At 40.0% G+C, this 13,318-nt stretch overlaps 1 long non-coding RNA gene across 1 annotated transcript; it reads right to left on the minus strand.

The window, feature by feature from the left end:
* Positions 1-2,156: 2,156 nt before the first annotated feature.
* Positions 2,157-10,608, minus strand: LOC119898712. Its single transcript, XR_005443621.1, has 2 exons — positions 8,645-10,608; positions 2,157-2,349 (listed from the first exon to the last, which is right to left on the minus strand). It is a non-coding gene; the product is annotated as an uncharacterized LOC119898712 (long non-coding RNA).
* Positions 10,609-13,318: the final 2,710 nt, after the last annotated feature.

Raw genomic sequence — 13,318 nt, forward strand, 5'->3', positions numbered from 1 at the left:
GTTTGTGATAAATGTTCAAGGGGCATAAATAAACCAGAGAAATGGCACCCAAGGGATGTACTACAAAGCTACAAAGGGGTATAGTACAACATAGCCAGGCTTTTATTTGCGTTAGCTGACTCGACAAAACCTAAACCCCCAATCACTCATACAGTAATGGATAACAAGATGGTGACCTCTTAGGCTTGCTTTGTGCCTTTCTTCTCCTCCTTCCTATTTACTAACCCCACACACACACCATGTGACATCTGCAACTAGCCTGACCTGTGAGCCACAGCCCTGGCATTTTTGGCCAAGTCGGACCACCAAAATCAGTCAGACACCCCTCACCAATACACCAGCGATCCATCAAGGGGGTCAGATTAGGGGTGTGATAAAACACTGAGACGTAAGATTTGCACAAGATTGGTGTTCATAACTAAAAGGCAAGAAATATTTAATAGACCTACTATTTAGAAAAAATATTTGAAGATTTTTAGCATCAAACACTTAATTTCCTGCATTCTGGAAACATTTTCTACACCAATTTAAGGTGGAAATGTCTTTATCTTTATTTTCAGTAATCAGTAGCGTATTATATTTTGCTTAAGTTACTTTTTTGGAAAATGCAGTAGTTTCTGACTGAGAGAAATTTACTCAGTGGGCCGATGGTTGACCTGTTTTTTTAAAAACAGTTATATAAATAAATAATTTACGTTACACTGGCCCCAAAGGTGCGTCCAGCCCTGGGAGAACTGCCTTTTTGATTCCAAAATCTGCCAGGATAAAGCCAATTCTGAACTGGATCCGGGAACCACCCACATGGTCACATCCACCTCCTCTCCTTTGTCTCTCTCACACACACACACACACACACACACACAGCTGCTGATTTGTTGTATGTTTTGTATCCATTGTTTTGTTATGTAAAATAGTTATTATATAATGATAAATGTATTTGTTAAAGTTGTTGATCATTGATCTATGCTAAAGATAAATCCTACCCTATTAAAAACCCTATTGTAATTTTATGTATAATATATATATATTTATATTTAAGTATAATATTGTAGAGAGAGTTGGTTACCGCAGCCAGTGTAGAAATTCACCCTTGTCTATTGGCCATCTATAGGTGGACACACCCTTTTGACTGATCATATTTGGTTCATATTTGGTTAATGGTCCCTGATTCCAGGATTGCCCTTCATTTATTATATATAAATTAATAAATTTGAATATCTTGGATATTCAGCTACTAACCAAACCTGACCCCATGTTGAAGTTTAAAGTACTATCAACTAATACTATTATTAATAGCAATGCAAGGGAACAACAAAAAAGTTGGAAATTAAAAAGCTATTTCAGTAAATGGTGGACTACTTACAATGTTTTGGTTAAGCATGATTGATGACATTGCATACTTATGACTTTTCCCAGCAAATGCAAATTCTTGAATAAAATGAAACAGATCCTTTGATTGGTTTGTTTTTTTGTGTTACATGAAAAATTGTTCAGTTGTGGTCTGTCAGGCCTTTATAGTCACCACAAATACTGTTATTTGGCAAGCCCACTCAGGTGAAATCCTCAGGCCACAAACTGGACCGAATCTGGACTTGAGCATCTCTATACTGACCCTACACATACTGAGCCCCACATTAAAGCAGCTTTGTAGTGGTGTCTGTGGGTCAGTCTGTGGGTTTTTGTAACCCACAAATATAAAAATGTTTGTGTATTTGCCGTATATTCTGCCTATACTTGAATTCTGTATTTTCAGGTCACTGAACAAACTGGTAAAGGCCTGAAAAAGGATACTCCATATTCATAGTTTAGGGACAGCATGAAAAAAAGCCAAGACAGTCTGCAAAAGAGAAGCAAAAATGGGCCAGATGGACAACTTTGTAGTGGGAGACCTTGTCTTGCTGAAAGACATTAGACTGAAGCAAAGAAAAGAGGGCGAGGTGGAAGTGGAAACATTTATACGCTTCAAAATAGTTCAGTTTGAGGAGAAAAATGCAGATCTGGCATCAGACAAGGAAAAAAAAAAACAACAAAAAGGAACAAACACTGATCACTTGAAACATTGTCCTGCCAGAGGGGAGGATCCTTGCCAAACTAAAGTGTCAGATTCTTCTCTCCTGGCTGGTCCTTCCCACCCAAATCAGACTCAGACACAGGCATAGAGAATAAGAGATTTATTGTAAAAAGGAGCAGCAAATTGAGATGGAGTAAACAGCGATGCCGCTGGGGTAGGCAGAGAGCAGTTTGCAGTGGCTGACGTCAAACAGAGCTTACTTAATGAGAGAAGTGTGTGACTTGCTGGCTTTGGTCTGGAGAGCCAGATTGAGAGCTTGTAGGCAGGTGAGCATGGTCCTGAAACACAAGGGAAAATGGAACAAGGCAGTAGAAGTATAAGAATTACAAAGCAAAACTAGGAACCACAAGGAAGGCCTGAGAGGTAACAATCCAGCACTGAGTGACTGGAAAACTGCAACATAAGCTTGATGAGAAGCAGGTGTCTGTAATAAGCAGGTTACCTGGGGAGATAGTCTCAAAATGTTTTCGGATTGAACGGTTGTGCAACGTTGCGCAACAGACTTTGAGGGATGTTTTCTCCAAAGGGGTTAGCCACAGTTAGAAAGGTGAAGCCAAGCAAAGCCTGCACAGAGGGTTCTTTGTAGGACCAAAAATGACATCAAAACCCTGTGACATCCCGTCGCTCATGAGAAATGTAACCATATTGCTTATGTGGCAAGGGCAGGTGGCGCCAAGAGGAATCACCACCAGAATCCAACTATCCGACATGCCACCTGGGGACTTCCACCCCAGGAAATATTCCATTTCTACTTTGAATAACCCCCATTATACAAAGGCTACACAAGTTTACTGAAGTAAGAGACGTGGTTCCAAAAGAATATCATTTATTGATAATTGGTAACTGGAAGTGCTTGAAAAGAGGATGGTCAATGCAAATAACTAATCAAATTATAGAATTTTATATAGACAGAATATAGAAGTTTATTACAGATTCACCAAACATGTTAATTCTTTAAACATTCCCAGTTATTGCTGATTATTGAACAAACAAAAAAGTGGAGTGGGCCAGGGCCAGCTGTGGAGAGGCAGTCTAAGGGTGTGCTCCGGGGTGCACCAATTTACCCACTGTATGTGCCCACTGCAATCGATAGTCACTGCAAATCATGTCACTACCAAATCGTGCCCCAGTGCTGTTAATACTACAATCGGTGAAGTGACCCACACTAGCGTAGCTTGCCTCCACCACAAGCCGACCACTAGAACCACTGAAAGGAAAGACAAACAAGTTAAATAAACATAATAGACCAGTTGGTTATATCTAAATTGCAAGCATACCCAACTGGGAGTGCCACCTGGAGGCACTACAGCCAGAATATACTAATAATAATTCTTAAAATCCTAATTTAACCAAGGCAAAATAGTAGCTGACAACCTACAATTAAAAACACATTAGCACCAGGTGTATAAAATTAATCAATGTTCAAATAACAATTACCTCAGGTAGTTATCATATCCTACGTGTTGCTTATGAAGCTTCGAATACATTAACATGGTGCTCTCTAAAGGTGCGGCTGTGAATTTGCTACGCGCGTCGGGCGGTGCATGAAGGTGTTATACATCACTTCCTGTGTCCCCTTTGTGGCGCAAAATAGCGCTTGGCGCTATGAATATAAATTAATATTGGCATGTAGATGTGTTCGGGGCGGGACAGTTATCAAGCACGTAGAGTTTTGTTCAGATGTAAGCATATACACTGAAGTTACAACAACTTCCTGTGTCATGGCGAAGAGTTGATCTTTGACACCACGCCACGGACACCCCCATTGACAAAAAACTCAGAGATAGCACAACTTTTCATCGTCAATGCCTTTAGAAGGCATAGCAGAAATTTGAAGTCGATCAGACTAAATCCCTAGGAGGAGTTCGTAAGTATGGAGTGTGTAAATCATCCAAAAATTGCCGTAAAATTCAAAATGGCCGACTTCCTGTTGGGTTTAGGGCATCGCTCCAAAAAGGCTTTTTGGTACGTCTGGACATGATACATGTACCACAGAAATTTCATACATGTAGGTCAAACATGCGGCGGGGGCTGCTTCCTTAAAGGTCACTTCCTGTTGCCAGCAAGTGGCGCTATGACTGTGGGTGAATGTCAGCATGTACATGTGTTCAGGGCGGGACTCTCATCCTACATGTACATTTTGGTGCAGATGTGAGCATGTACACTGAAGTTATAATAACTTTCTGTTTCATGGCGAATCAGACGCCACGGACACAGAGGCTTTTTTGTACATCTAGACATGATACACGTACCACAGAAATTTTGTACATCTAGGTTAAACTTTACCCAGGGGCTGCACTGTAGGGGGCGCTAGCGAGCCATTTTGCCACACCCATCTGAATTTTGTGCAGAGTTTGGTGAGTTTTTGAGTATGTTTAGACCCCCAAAATTGAGGTTACTTGACAGACAGACAGACAGAAAGAAAGAAACAAAGAATCCTAACAGTTTCAATAGGGACCTCGCACGGTTCATGCTCGGGCCCTACTAACAGGTTTTTAAATCAATCACCTACCTAAACATCACAGAGGGTTCCATGTGGCAGCAAAGAGGCAGCCATGATAACACAGCTGCCTTACATAAGCTCAGCCAATGAGGGGGTTTTATCTGGGTGGAGCTAATTTGATGCTCTAGAGGTGTGTTCAAGAGCAAGGCTATAACACCTATAGGCCTGCATAGAAGCACACACTACTACACTTAGATTATAAACTCTCTGTGACTCTAGAAAAACTATTCAGCCATCAGCCATCAACCTTGTAGGTAGGCTGATTAAACAGTGATGAATCAGACAAACACTCGGTTATGTCTATGGTCTATGGTTGCACAACGTTGCAAGGAAACATGCATAGACGAGGGCTGCGTTCGAAAAGTCTTTTTTGCTTAGGAAGGTTCCTAACTGAGTAAAATGACTCGGTAGTTTTTCAGTGGCAGCCATGATAAGAGCTGTTCGAATTCTCTAAAAGCTAAGGAAAGGTGCCTCAATGCTTCCTTTCATATCTCCTTTAGCATAGGATACATCGGACTGTCCTTTACGAAAGGAAAGGAGGGAATGCCGTCCCACAATTCCTTGCGGCAGCAACATTTAAAGCGACGCACGTTCTCAATCTCAAACGATAAAATCCATTGACCACATTTTTAGCAAGATCCTTCCAATACAGACACACATTATGATAACTGAATAAGACTCACTATTACCTTCTTTCTTTTGTTTTTTTTCTTTTGGCTTTGCTGTTTCAAAACCGTTTTATGTTTCGGATTGTTGAAATAAGCTATTTATAGTGTTTTCTACAATAAATTTTAAAAAAGAAATCACCGACCATGACGGATAAAGGATGTTGATCACCATGTAAGTTACCTAAGTCTTTTCTCTTTTATGCCATAACTTGCTAATATGCATATCTTAAACACATATCACAGAATTTCCCCTCAGAATTAATAAAGTTTTTCCGATTCTGAAACTGTCAACAATAACTGAGACCCATGCGAGCGGTTACTAGTCTTGTACCGTGATCAAAGTGAGGATAATGTTGCAGCGTATAGACTCACGTTATGTAGGGCCTACTGCAGCCTTCAGCAAAATCATTCATTACTTGTACTTCAGTCAGATGCTGATCACCCTCGCCTTAATAAAGGCAATGATCAAGCTGGGTGACCTCTACAGTAGGCGTTTCCCACACACTGATTATTTGTGGTGACCTGACACATTATCAACGCTATTTTTTGTTAGGCTATCATTTAAAATGGGTAAAATCGTATTTGATCACAGAGCTCCATGCAGCGCACAGCCTATATTCACTCAGCATCTCTTCTCGCCCCATCGCTCTCTTGCTCTCACTCTCTCGCCACAATTACGCTGTCATTCTGTGGGAAACACTGTATTTACAGACAATAATTGGGATTCATGTTGATGAATGTGGGCAGGAAGGTGAGTGTGAGCAAGTATTCTCAATGTGACAACCTTTCCATTATTTGTGACTGGTAGGCTACCATATCTGCCTTTTGCTCTTTTGGTTATGAAGTAATGTTTTCCACCGTGTTGTCCACCTTTAGACGGACTGCATTACAACAACACGGGGTGCAGTGTCAAAGATGCGCTTTTTGTAGTCCATCTTCAGAACATTGTAGTTTCATCACGACAGGCCACGTCAGTAACATCCGCAGTCGCATAATTATGTCGCCTAGAAAAGAGCTGTCTGATTCTCTTAGACCCGCCGTTCTCTTTTCCTAAGTCCTTATGATATCTCCTTCACATCTTCCTTGACCTCATGATGTTTTCCATCGAGGTCAAGGAAAGGTGATTAGGAAAGGAGATATTTTTGACTTTTCGGATGCAGCCATAGATATTACTGGATGAAGCCACCCCGCAGATTTGAATGATGAGCAGTGAAGCCAGTTTTGGACCTATAAAATACTACTACAGGGCTACTTCCTGTTGGCACCAGCGTCTACTGCGCATGATGCAACAGCTTTTGTTAAGCCAACAAAACATTTCATGGCTCAGTGTGTTTGTCTGAATCCAAGCAATACGGTGTAGCATGGCTAATTTAGTTATGAATTTTAATAAATTTATGAGAATTAATACCCAATTATGAATTTTAATATTCATAAAATCAAAAACGATTCCTCGTTTAAGGGCACCACCGGAGTTGCTATAATCCAAGAGTCTCCAGACCTCTAGGTAGCTTTTAATAATTATACAATTATTACTAGTGATCAGTTAGTTAATAATCGCTAATAATTATCTTAAATCAGTCAGTCAGTCTCATATCTAAAGGGTCAATTCTCTTGGCAATTTATTAATAACTAAAGTTAACTAAAGCGATATAAACGGGTGGTTAAATACAGGGAAAGTAAACAATGGCTGCATAATGAAAATGGAGGTTCGATTGTGGGAAGCATTTGACTCATACGGCAAAGGAGAACAAATGAAAGTAAGCTATGTACGCTTAAAATGGAACTTGGTCGTTCCTGAATTAGTCCAGTTTAACTTAACGGACTGATAACTTTAACAAAACAAAAGAAAGAAAGAAAATAAAACAAACTGAGGGGCAGATCGATGTCACGGCACTTCGCATGTGTAGCTTCAAGCGAACAAACGCCTGTTGCGCTGGCCGACTCTAAGGCGTTGCCTGGCGAGGCACGCCGGACGCGTGCCGAAGCGTCCACAGAGCAGAGCGGAAGACCAGGGCACGAGGGGAGGAGAAGAGCAGAGAGCGTGGTTCCCCAGAGGGCGTTTCAGGTTTTCCTAGGACTGCGTTTCTAAACTTAATGTCTAAAAGAAAAGAAATCTATTTGCGCGTATTATAATCAAATATTTTCCACAATCAAACCTCAATGGTCAAACGGTTGTACCGTTCTAAGTTAAGCATTTGGTAAGAGGAAAACAATTGTCACGTTATTAGTCAGGATATTTATACATTTAACGGCATTTCCAACGATGGTATGTAATACTTATTTCATCCACTTGGGGGAGCTCAGGTTACATGAGGAAGGCTTAGATTAATCCAAGACCATCTCTCCTTAGGAACCGGGGAATTTAGTTATTCAGCCTTAAATTCAAGCTGGCGATTAAGAGTATAGTAAGACATTTCTTTATCATCATTTCTAACGGAATTTTGTGGGAGAGTATTATGAACAAGCACTGATTACACATTAGATGAGGGAGTGTCTTGCTGAAAATAAAAACACTGCAAAAGTAACTTATTTAGATTCTTTTCAGCACTAATATCAACAACAGATAGCAACAACATGGTAACATAACTACTCAAATAGAGGCAAACATAATCAAGTAACTAAAGATTTAATTAATCTTAATTAAATGCTTTGAGTCTTTGGAGACTGCAGTCTTTGGTTATTTAAAGTTCGGCTTCCTGGCTTATGTCACACTTGGGTGAGACAACCCCTTTGATGGGGTAATGAAACACAGACCCAGTTCAGTTACCATGGTTACATGTGTGGGGGGGCAGTTTTGATAGGCTGTTCAGGGAAATGCTAATCGCTGGTTTGTGTCCCTTTTGTCAGTTTAACAGTCGTTATCAGCTTCGGAATCAAAAAGGCGCCAGTTTTACGATCAACTGCCCAGGCATTGCACTTAAAGAAAGCAACTTTTCCACCCCCCCCTTCCGTTGAGGTCTCGTCAGCAGTCTGTTGAAGTTGATCTTTAACCCCCCCTGCTCCTCTCTGGGAGAGGAAAAGAGGGATTTGGAGTAGCTCTAAATTTATTTAATAAAATTTACAAATCCACACCGTTGTCCCACTACAACGGTTACAATGCGGTTTTTGGGCCTACATGGAACCCTCCGTGCAGGCATTGGTCAACTTCACTATACCAACTGCGGCTTACCCCCTTGCTCGAGATGCAATTTAGGAATTGAGATGTCCTTCAAGATGGCACACTGAGATCAATTTATGGGTCACATCCTCGAGAATGGAGGTGACACAAATTTGGGAAATGAGAAAGGCCCCATGTCAAAAAGGCAAAAAATGCAGTCCGCTTGCATACACAACAGGGTGTTAAGGCACCACCGTTTCCATTTAAAAAAATGTTTTCCAACATTTTCTCGGCGCTGAACTCACCCCAGGATCCAGGAGGAAGAGTGAATCAATTCCACGGCCACAGCACACAGACACAAAGGGATAGACAAAAAAGACAAAAAAGGGTTTGAGAGTCAGGTACTTCATTTTGTGTAGAAATTTTTATTAGAGGACGGATTTCTCTTATTTGATCATTGAAAAAACAATAGATCGGAAAAAAAAAAATGCTTCGGAACTCGTAATATCTCTCAGAAAACGAGGAACGACTGCAAATAGAACGCAACACATTTCTGTGGCCATCCATCATTTATACAAAGTCACCAGAGTTATTAGAAACCTTTTAGCTTGCAGAGCAAATCTTGTTCAACAGCCTGTCCAGTACTCTGTGGACCAGGAGGGTTAGTTAATGCTGGAAATTGTCATGTCATTGCTGAAAGATGGAAGTATATATGGGGGGTGATGATGGCGCATAGCATAAGATGCTTGCCTTTGGTGTAGGAGACCTGGGTTCGATTCCCACTGTGAGACATCCACCATTGTGTCCCTGAGCAAGACACTTAACCCCTAGTTGCTCCAGAGGCATATGACCTCAGAAATGTATAGCAATTGTAAGTCGCTTTGGATAAAAGCGTCAGCTAAATGTAAATACAGTATTACAGTATTCTATCAGGTAGGCATTTGACTACTACCTCAACATCACATTGTAGTGTAGTGATCACCAGTGTACCTAACTTGCATGTCATTTGCACTTTTGAACTGGTGAAGCTGAAGATGAATACACTGACTCCACACAGAAAAGGCCAGAGCTAAGATTTATGCTGCATTCCATTTACCTCAGAAGTTGGAGGTTGGAGCTGAGAGTTAACAGGTTGGAAAACCTCGCTCGGCCAGCCATTGTTTACAACTAGCCAGGTTAGCTATTGTTACGCCGGTTGATTAAAAAAAAAAGCACTGTGCTGTATTTACGCATACTAAACACTGTAGCAACACCTCCACACACAGCAGTTGGACATCATTTTGTGTACGAAGATTTCTGTGAGACACAAGTCCACAGAAGTTCTAATAAATAGTATAAACTACAGCTTTCACTAACTGTTGATACTCAGATTAGCCATCATGGATCACAAAGTTGGGGTAGTGCGGTTCTCACAGCTTCCCAAGTCAGAAATCCGACTTAAGGGGGCATTCCCTTTGAAATTTCCGACTTCGAACTCGAAAATTCCAACTTACCATGTCAAATGGAACGCACCATTAAAGCCAGAATCTGACACACATTGCTATTAGGGCTGCAGCGATTATCGGATTTCACTATCAACCGCGCTTTAACTTAATCGTAAAGGCTACGCTACACCAAGTGTTTCTGTTGCACGGAACGAAATTGTGGCAACTTGCACAAAACGAAAATAAAGTTACAGGAGCGGTGCACCAGCATAAGTGTTGTGCTTATCGGAGGCTACTGTGCACTGGCTAAACTATGGCAGAGGGACCAAACTGTGAAGCTTTATTTCCAGCCAAGAAGCGGCTGAAGTCGGCAGTGTGGGAGCATTTTGGGTACACCAAGTCTAACCAAGGCGTTACTGATGACGGATTACCTGTTCATAAACATGCAGTTAAAAGGTTCCTGCTAAAGGAGCAAATCCCTACATTAAACCTGATGCAGCACCTGCGGGATCACCACCCAGCTTTACACGCCCGTAGCAAGTTGGTAGGGAATTAAATATAAACGTGTCACTTACAATCGATGGCGTTGCGGTGAGAGTTGAGCTTTCAGTGCAACGTAAACAAACAAAGCAAGTGTAACCTTTCAGACCCACCGCAACGACAGCCCCGCTGCGCTGCGAGGCCCATTATGTTCAATGGCTTATAGACTTTCAGGACTATAACTATACTACCAATTAACTACATTTCAGTTAACACTGCACTCAATTTCTCTGCAATCATTTTCACTAAAACATATGTATGGATGAGAGTTGATGACAGTAACAGTTCAGTTTATTCCCCTCCTTTATAACAATTTCCCCTGGGGGATAAAAGTTAATATTCCTCTTATATTAATATTACTTACATATTATAGAAATATAATTTTTAATGTAATTAAATATTAAAAATCAACTTAAGTCATTATTAGTGTTGTGAAATTAATTAATGCATAATAATCGTAATAATCGTGAAATCGTGATTATTTCTCTGACAATAATTGTACTATCAAAATGTGTAATCGTTGCATCCCTAACTGCTATACATGTTCCAGTGACGTTTGCACCGCGTGTGGTCAGTGGTACCACACACACATATGTTGGCCATCCCTCCACAGAGGGAGATTTTCTTGCAAGAGATGTATGACATAAAATAAAAATACTACTCATCATTATTGTTGTCCTTCCTTCTGTCATAGTAAAATAAGTCTACCTAGTATCTATCAAGTTTGCATTACATTCCTTAATCTGGCCCGTGACAAGGTTTTTAATAGCCCTCAGACCATTTTCTAATTCACAATGAAAATACATTGACAGATAGAAAAATCATCTATCTCATACCAATCCTAAACAACTGTTTAATTTGCCAATGATAACTGAAGGTTGCTTAGTTCAGGCACCATCACGAGTCAAAACATGCTAGCTTCAGTGCTAGTTCCCGCCTTGTAGCGCCACAAGAAAAGAGAAGATTACGACTTTGAAGGCATCTAATTCTATCGACAGTCAAAGTCACCTCAGCTAGAGACCAATCACACACTTGTTTCATTACAATGTTTGCAGCATTTAAATAATTGTGCACTTGCTTAACCCTTTGACATTTGTCCTCAACTGGATTTGAACAAAACTCTGTGTGTAAGTTCAGGAGACTCCAATGAGTTTGTGGCACCCCTTGTGAGTTGGGCTCAAAGTATACCTATTCCCAGTCGTTGCCTGGAGATATCTCCCAAGATTTAGGATGATAGGACAAACTATTAATTATATCTTAAAGTACCACGACGGTGGTTCACTTCTTATATCCAGAGCAGATTATGTTCCAGATAAGAGAAACACAACTCTATAAAAACACAGACTAATCAACTCTTTGACTGAACCTTTATTAGTATGATTGCTGACACTTGCATTTACCATACTATCATGTGTCAAAATGGCTGCTGTGAAAAGGGAGATTTGTCAGACTCCAACGTCATCACCTGGCTGATTCGGCTCATGTTTCTTGGGAAGCCACAATTTCAAGTAATTAGTCCAGGTTTCATGTTTCTAGCTCTTTTCATCTCACAGCAATTTGAGCCACTCCGGCAGACAAATAATAATAAACAGGTAAAAACAAAATAGGGTTCTGCCCTTTCAGTCAGTGGAAGAATTCTGAGAAAAAGTATTTTTCAAAACCAAAAAGCACTGGAAGCAAAGCAACTCAATGGAGCTACCCAGGGGCGTGCACAGACATTTTGGTGGGCAGGGCACGTTTTTAACATAACATTAAATATATTAACTCAACTCTAACTTCCTTCCAATTTATTTTAATTCCCTCACACTCACGCAATTATTAAATACTTGTACTCAACATTTTTACTTTTCTACAAAATAATCAATTCACACAGAGACCACTTCAGTATTCACTAGGTTCATCATGTGAGCAGGCAACAGAAAAGAAACTATGCAAATGGCCATGTTTTTATGCTACTAGTATATAGTTAGAATAAATTACTGCACCAAGGAGAGAGACATAGTTTCATTAATAATTTGTTTATTTTTAACAAGGCAATAAATTGTATTTCGATGTCACTGGAATACATAACATTTCAAAATCAACGTAAATCTGTACACTAAATTGGCACTGGGCTGCAGGCATAATTTAAATATACGTTATTTAAATACTTTTACTTTGTGTTTCACAAGCAAGATGCCAAATGAGTAAAGATAACCTTCAGCTTCACACAGCATGTATACATTAATGTATTGATCAAATACATTATATTGTTGCTATTATATTACACTTACCACACACACACAATTACTGATGGTGACATGGACTTAGTTTCACATTTGAGGGAGGGCTGTCTGTATGAAGATCTATCAGCATACAACAAACGAATGGAATGGATAGTTATCAGATGAGGAGCCTACCATCAGAAATATAAAGTTATTGTTTAAGGGAGGACACTTTTTTGAGTCTATTTTGCTGTTTTCTTTTACTCTAATAGAAATAAAACTTCAAGAATACACCTTTTAAATGGTGTTTGTTTTAAGCCTACTACCCTCCGTCTGTATCTATAGATTTATTCAAAATTCACCAAAACAAGCATAGCAAATCAGCATAAAAAGTCAAAAAACAAACTACAAACAACAACAAATTTGACTCTTCATAGACCCATCCTGCTATCTACAGCACCTGACTTTTGTTGCTGGGCTCGGGGAATTTCTTGTTTTAAAGTTTATCTGCATATTTACTTACATTTCGGGAAGGTACTCTTGATGTAAGTCGTTAACTGGGGTTCTGTGGTGATATGCTTTAGTTAGGCTATTTTGTTTATCCTATTCACCTGCAGTAACTTGTCAAATGTGTGCAAATTAGCGTATTTTAATTAGTTAACGCCTAGTTGGCATTCAATGTAGCGATTGTGATGACTTTATTTGACAAATGTTTGGCCCTTTAATGTCTCCATTAAGTACTACAGTAGGCCTACATTAGCCTGTATGGCCATGAGATATTGCCTTATATCTTCAGCTAACTTATTAGCTC

The sequence above is a fragment of the Micropterus salmoides genome, unplaced genomic scaffold (genome assembly GCF_014851395.1).
Source record: "Micropterus salmoides isolate LMB-PRFRI ecotype aquatic unplaced genomic scaffold, ASM1485139v1 Ms_hic_scaffold_12, whole genome shotgun sequence".
NCBI classification, from domain to species: domain Eukaryota; kingdom Metazoa; phylum Chordata; class Actinopteri; order Centrarchiformes; family Centrarchidae; genus Micropterus; species Micropterus salmoides.